Raw genomic sequence first — 7,180 nt, 5'->3', positions numbered from 1 at the left:
GGTTCTTTTACTTTTGTTTTCTATTTTTTTGGGTCTCTTGTTTGTTTCTTTTTCTTTTTTCTGTTATGTGCTTGTTTTTTTCTTTTTTTTTTTTTTTTTTTTTTTTGCTTTTTTTTTGGTTTCGTTGGAGTTTGAGTTTTTTTTTTTAGTTTCTGCGGTTGGTGATTTTTGCGGTTTTGCTTTTTTTCTTTTGTGGTTTGATTTCGGTTTGTTACCGGTTTCATTTTGGTTAATGCTCTGTTGTTGTGGCTTGTGAGTTGGTCTTTTTTGTTTTTTTTTTTTTGGTTTTGGTTTGCTGATTCTTTCTTCGCCCTTGTTGTGGTGGTTTTTTTTTTGCCCATGTTTTTCTTGTGCTGGTTTTTGGTGGAGTGCCTGGTGCGTTCCTCCAGTGTGCTTTATTTCTTTTCTGTAATGTCCTTTTTGTTTTTTTTATTTTTTAAGCTGTAGGGTTGTTGTTTTTCCGTGAGAGTAGATTTCGTCCTTAGTGTCCCAGTGTTTGTCTTTAGTTTGTTGTTTGTGTTTTGGTGTGGTTCTGGTGCAGTTACAGGCTTCTTCTAATTTGGTGCGTTTAGTCTTGTCATTGCTGTGCGTTTGTTTTGTGATCGTGCTTAATGTGTTTGTGTAGTTTTTCTTTCTTGTGTGGGTCGGTTGGGGTTTCCTGCAGGGCTTGTTTTCTGTGTTGCTGTGGTGTTCCCTGCTGGTGCCTGGGTCGTTGTGCTGGAGTTAGGCATTTCTGCACAGACTGGGGCGGTTTTTTGCCGCTTATTTTTGGATTTGTTCTGGGTTGTGGTTTTGTTTTTCTGATTGTATGCTTTTTTTGCGATGTATGGGTGCGTTGTTGTATTCTTTGTTTTTGTTTGTGTTTTTACTGTTGGTGTTGGGTATAGGTGTGTTTTCCCCGTGTGTTGCTGTATTTGGTTCTGAGTTTTTGCTTCTGTTGGGTCGTATTTATGTTTTTGGATGAGTCGTCTGTTGTCTTGTTCCGCAGATTTGCGAGTGTAATTTCAGTTTTCTTGGTGAACTGTAATGTTTGCTTTCCTGTGTTCTTCCGTTTTTGTTGTGGCTTTAATGTTCTCTTTACTGGTTTTCCGTGCTGGTGTTTTTGTCTTCATTTTGTTTTTTCTTGAGAGTGGTTCTGTGCGTTGAGATGTGTCTTTTGGGTGTGTTTTTGCTGCGCGTGTCTTTTGCTGTGGTGCCGTCGTTCTTTTAGCACGGTTTTTTTCTTTGACTTGGTGTTCTTTTGGTTTTGTTTTCTTTGCTGGTTATTTGTCCTTTATGTTTGTTTTACTACTTTGCTTTGGTTAACTCTTGAATTATGACAAGTTCCGTCTTTTTGTCTGTGTCTTTGATGGTGTTGTTTTGTTTTTTGTTGTTTGTAGTTTTTGTTTTCCTTTTATGTTGGTTTGCTGTTGTTTTCTTTTTGTTTGCGTTTGTTGAGTGGTCGTGTTTTTGTTGGCATTTGTATTGTTTTGTTGATTTATTTGGTTGTGCTTTTTGTCTGGTAGGTAGGCTGTGTGTGTGGTTGCAGGGCTGGGGAGATTCCTGCTGGCGTTGCTTTGAGTGGATTTTGGGTTTTTTTGTTGTCTTCTTTTTCCTCAATTTTTCTGTTTGTGTTTCCGTGTTGGTTTCTTATTTTGTGTCTTTTTCTTTTTATCTGAGTCTCAGTTTATTCGTGGGGGTGTGTTGATCGTGCGTGGTTTTGTGTTGTTTGTTTTACAGTGTTTTTGCTGTCTTCCTTGTCGTTTCCTTTTTTTTTTCTATTTGTTTCATGGGATTGGCGGCTCCTTCTTCTATGAACTTGGTCCTGATTTTTTTTCTGGCGTACTCTTGGTTGATTTTTTGGCTCATAGGGTGCCTGTCTTTTTTTTTAGTTTATTGTTTTTTGTTTTATCTTTTTTCATCATTTATTTGTTTTATTTTGATTTTTTTCCTGTTATTCTTGCGTAAATTTTTTTGGAGCCATTCTTTACTGCTTTTTTCTCTCCTTTTGTTTGGATGTTTCATGTAGGGAGAATTAAAGCTGGTGGCTTTACTTTTTAAATTGGAGTTCACTGTTTTTTTTTTTCTCCTTGTTGTTCTTCTTTTAGTTTGTGTTTTGTGTGTGTTTGCTTGATTTTTAAGCGTTTGTTTTGTTCGTGTCTGTCTTGCTTCCCTCTTTGTTTCGTTAATGCTACTGCTGCGGCACTCTCGGTGGGTGTGGGTCGTGTCTTTCCCTTTTTGTTGTTGTGTTTGTTGGTGGTTTTTTTTCAGATCTTTCCCTTTTGCCTTTTTTCTCCTTTTTGGTTTGGTTTCTTATGGGTTTCCCTTTTCCTGATTCCTTCCTTTTTCCGTAGCCGCTGTTACCTGACGTTTCCTGTTTTTTTTTGTAGTATTAGTTGGATGTGGTCCGTTTTCTCCTTTTCTGCTCTTGCTTTTTCCAGGGTTTGTTTGCTGCCTTTTTTTTTTCTCTTGCCGGCTTATTGGTTTATTTTTTCTTTTGTGTTTTGTTGTGGATTTCACTTGTGGGTGGTGTTAGGTGTTTTTAAAGGGGGGAGTGGTGGTTCCTGTTCTTAGGAGCTGCTGGCACTCTGTTTTCTTTCTTTTTTTCCTTTGTTTCTTTTTGCTGTGTGTTGTTGGTTTTGTGTCCTCCTTTTGGTTTTTGTGCTTTTGTGTCTCGTGGATTTTTCTTTGTTTTTTTTTGTTATGTGTTTGTATCTTGTTTGTTTTGGTTTCTTTTTCCTTTCCTTGTTCCTTTTCCTGTCTTTTTGGTGAGGTTCCCAGGTCTCTTGTTTTTCGCATGCTTTTGTGCTGTTACAGCCATTTCTTTCTACATCCAAATCCCACTGCCCCTTTTCCTGGCTAGGTTTGTTGTTGTTTTGTTGTTGTTTTTTTTTTTTTTTTGTTTTGTTTTTTGTCTCCCCTTTTTTGTTTTGTCTTTCTTTCTACTGTTTTTGTTCCTTTCCTTGTGGTGTGTTCTGTAGCAGTGATTGGCTTCATTTCGTGAGTGGCTGTGTAACTTTGCGTCTATTTTTGGTTTGATGTTTTTCTTTTTGTGGGGATCTCTGCGTTTTTTTTATCTTTGTTTGTTTCTCGGCAAGGGGCTTGCGACGCTTGGTGCTTTTGCTGCTCTTTTCGGTGTTTTGTTGTGGTTCTTGTTGTTGTTTCGCTTGGTGCAGCCCGGTGATTCCGAGTTCTTTTGGATTGTCCTTTTCTTTGTGCTTTCTTTTTTTGTTTTTTTTGTTTTCTAGAGGCGTGCTTTTCCTGTGGCTGTTTTTGCTGCTTTGTTGTGAACCACTGCTGGCAACTAATGTTTTAGTTCTGACTTTCTTTTCTGACATTAGCATCATGGGCAACAGTATTGAAAAATGATCTAAGTGCTCTGCCTATCTCCCTGCTTGCTTAATTATTTTTGGAAATCAACTTTTGTACTGCTTTGTAATGCTTTTGCTTTTTGTTTTTACAGAGATGGAAACTTCTCCTACTGACTAGGTTTAGCAAGAGTTGTCTTCAGAAGAAAATGGTGAAAATTCTCATGCTACCTGCTTGTTTTTTTTGGTCTACACCTTCTCTGCAGAGCATGACAAGTGGGATGAGGTAAGGGGGTGGTATTGCTTTTTATTGCTATTTTTGATTGCTTTTATTGTGTTGTCTTGATCTGAATTTTTGTGATCGGTGCGTGGAGCATATGTTGAGTGTTTTGTGGTTGTTTGTCTTAGTGTGTTGAGCAAGGCAGCACTTGTACTTTCTTTTATTTGTCTAGTGTTTGTTTTTTTTCCAACTTTTTTAGTTGCCTGCTGTTTTTACTCTGCTCCCTTTTATTGTGTGGTTTTTTCGTCTTTTGATGACTTTGAGCAAAGTTTTTGTGTCGTGTTGCTTTTGTTGCTGTGCATTCTTGCCTGTTCTGGTGTTTGTTGTTTGTGATCCTTTGTTCTTGTGTGTGTTTGTTTGTAGTTAGGCCTGTGTTATTTTAAAGGTCTGGTTTTGACTGCATGGCTGTTTTTGTTGAGCTGCTGCTTTTTGTGTCTATTATTTTGTTTCGTTAGTGTTATGGGGTCTGTTGGTGTGTTTTAGTTCGGGCATGCAATTGTTTCTGTTCTTTTCTAGTCTGGGTCGTTGCTGGTTTGCTTCCCTTTTTTTTTTTTTGTGATTTTTTTATTTTTATTTTTTAATTTAATCATAGTATCATTAGAGATTGAGATTTTTTTTTCACTATTAGAGCCTGCAAATCTGCACAATTATGCTATCTTGAGCTCATGATTTGATATTCATTTCTTAAAGGTGTCTCTTAGGTTAATACCATCTTGTTGCAGATTGTCACTTAGTCTTTTAAGTGATTTTTTTCTTACATGTCGTTTGCTCATGAAATCTTCGCAATTGTTAGCTGGATTTGTGTGTGGAGCTTGTTCTTCTTGTGCAGTTTTTTGGACCAATTATTTGTGTGTTACGCAAGTTTTTCTTTGTTCCAGTTTTTTTCAGTTGGAGTTTCCCTTGGAGTTTTGGGGGGCTGGGGTTTTGGGGGTTTTTGAGTTAGGGGGTTAGGATTCTTTATTTTCTTTTGGAATTGTTTTCCGGGGAATTGTTTTTTGGACTTTTTTGCTTGTAAATTTGTTTGGTTTTTTGGGGGATCTTGGGGGCGGTTTTCTTGGGGGCTTTTGGGGGCGAGGGCTGGTACCAGTAGTTTTTACAAACTGCACTTGATTTGTTTCTTATTCTAAGACAGGAACTTCTGTAAAATGTATTTAAGTTTATGTTTTTCTATATGGAATATGATCTCGTAGTCTTTGTAATATTTGAATTCTTTTCTTCTTTCTGTGGAGATAATAGTTCAAACTGTGCATTTCAAGCACAAGCAATGCAAAGCTGTTAATGAGAAATATATTGCAGAAAGGTTTTGTTTCTAAGCAGACTTACTGGGCTTCTGAGTTACTGCCTGAGAACCACAAAGAATTTCACCTCCATGTTTTATAGGAGAATGAGAAAACAAATGTCTTTGATGTCTCTTACATCCTAAATTACTCTAATTAGTTGTTATGAACTAATTTGTAGTAATTAATTAGTGGCCTTCAAGGATATTCAGTTCTTTACTCAGGGAAACAGAATTGAAACTGAAGTTTCTTGGCTTTTTCTTGGGGCTGCATGAAAGAATAAAAATAATAGGACAGGTAAAATATGATAATATATTCAAAGTTGATTGTATCACGTTAGACTTAGTCATATATTGACAAATGTGGGTTTTCTTTGAGTAGTAAGTAATTTCTTGTGCACGTTTTCTCAGAGGTTACTGCTGGGGCTGTGTATGCAGGACATTCATAGCTTTGATGAATTCTGTATTGAGAAATGCGTTCTACATTGAGATGTATTTGAAAATGGACCTTCAGATTAATGGATGTATCTAAAAAATGTTATATATATTCTCCATATTTGGGTTTGCTGAAGAGTGTGTAAGCTTTCTGTGTAATTCAAATGTTCCTTATTCTAGGATGTTAAGACTAGGGCTTACTACTTTTTCCCTTTGTGTTGTTGCACCAATTGTTACAGCCCTCTTTCTGCCTTACTGTTTCAGCTTCCACCTTTTTTTTCCTCTCTATAGCAACACTGTTTCTCTGCAGCTGGGAGACTCTTCGCAAAGGCCCCTCAGTTGAAAAATATTGCACTCCAGTGATAAGAAAAATTGGCTTTGAAAGAAAGATCAAAGAAGTTTTACCTTGAATTATTTAAGATATTTATTACTAATTAATTAGTGTTTTCTGTTTTGACTGCTTAGACAATTACCTGATGCTTTGATCTGGGCTGTTGCTAAGCATTTGTTGAGAACAGCATTCATCTAAAAGCAAAACCTTTAGAACTATGTCTTGAAGTCAACTTTTAAGTGCTACAAAACTACTGTACTTCTCTGAAGGTGTTTTCTGCCCTATGGGCTTTTAGCAGCTAGCTGAGATAAAGGTAAGCGCTGTTACTCTATTTACGAAGAGACAGTAATTTTAGCTTTTGAGCACAACGTGGAATGTTTTCACCCTTTTAAGGAAACAGAGTTAACTGTAGTCTATTTTATGCATATTTAAAATGTTGCTTATACGTTGTCTGACTGATTTCAAAAGAAGGAAGGCGATCAAGTCAATAGATCTGTTGAGAGATTTCTGCCTTACTTGACATGATTTGTCTTTCTCTGTATTTTAACTTAATTGTGCAGAATGTTTACAAATGCATTTTATTTGCTAAAGAACATATTCTAAGAATCTGTATAGACATACAAAACATATAGGTAGTTAAGCATATTGCTTTTCTTCTACTTTACAGTAGGATGCCAGAGTAAGGCTATTCTCATTCTGCACTTAACAATAGTGGAGTTAATGGGATTTGAATTTATAATTATAATTTTTTTTTCCTGTACATTTGTAGCTAATCTTACAGTTCTTTTTTGGTTTATGGGATTGCTCGTAACTATCAGTAAAGGGCAAATACATCCAAAAACACTGGCTGAAATAGTTATCTGCGACCATTATTAATTCAGATGTGATATTTTAGTAGATGGATCATCTTTTTCCTTCATATGGTATTTATCATGAGGTAGATATGCTAACAGTGGAGTAGGTCCAACTCATTTCAGTCGAATAGTCCTACTGCAGTCAAGAGCTTCCTATCTGTAGAGTTTTGTATACTAAAATAAAGACTATATATGTTAATAATGTCTTTCATAAATGGGCATAGCACATCTGACATTATGATGTTGCATCATGACCACTAGTTGAGTAAAACACTTAAGCACGTACTTGACTTTGGTACCTTCCTTGAGGACCAGAGTACAAATGTATAATGTATTTATCTATATAAGTAATTTATAGAGTAAGCATTTCACTGTACTGGATGGAGAGCTCATTATCCTATGTAAGTATCAAGTGCTAATATATTATGCACACTGTTGAACTCAGTGAAGGCAATGGAGCTCTTCTTATTAGAGTGAGTAAACTGAATTACAATATAGGTGAGTTTAGGCTTGCATTTTTATATTCATCTTCTTGTTTTATTTTACATACCTTTGGTAGAGAGACAAAAGGAGGAAAAAAGAGGCAAGTTATATTTTTGTCCATCTGTCATTTATCAGACATGTAGAGTTTAGGTTGCTACATGTGGGTTGTATTTAATTCATTGCTTAGAATCTTTTGATTTCAGTGATTTCCCTACATTGATTTTTCTGTCAAAG

This window comes from Coturnix japonica, chromosome 5 (genome assembly GCF_001577835.2).
Source record: "Coturnix japonica isolate 7356 chromosome 5, Coturnix japonica 2.1, whole genome shotgun sequence".
NCBI lineage: Eukaryota > Metazoa > Chordata > Aves > Galliformes > Phasianidae > Coturnix > Coturnix japonica.
Note: the sequence above shows the minus strand (reverse complement) of the source record.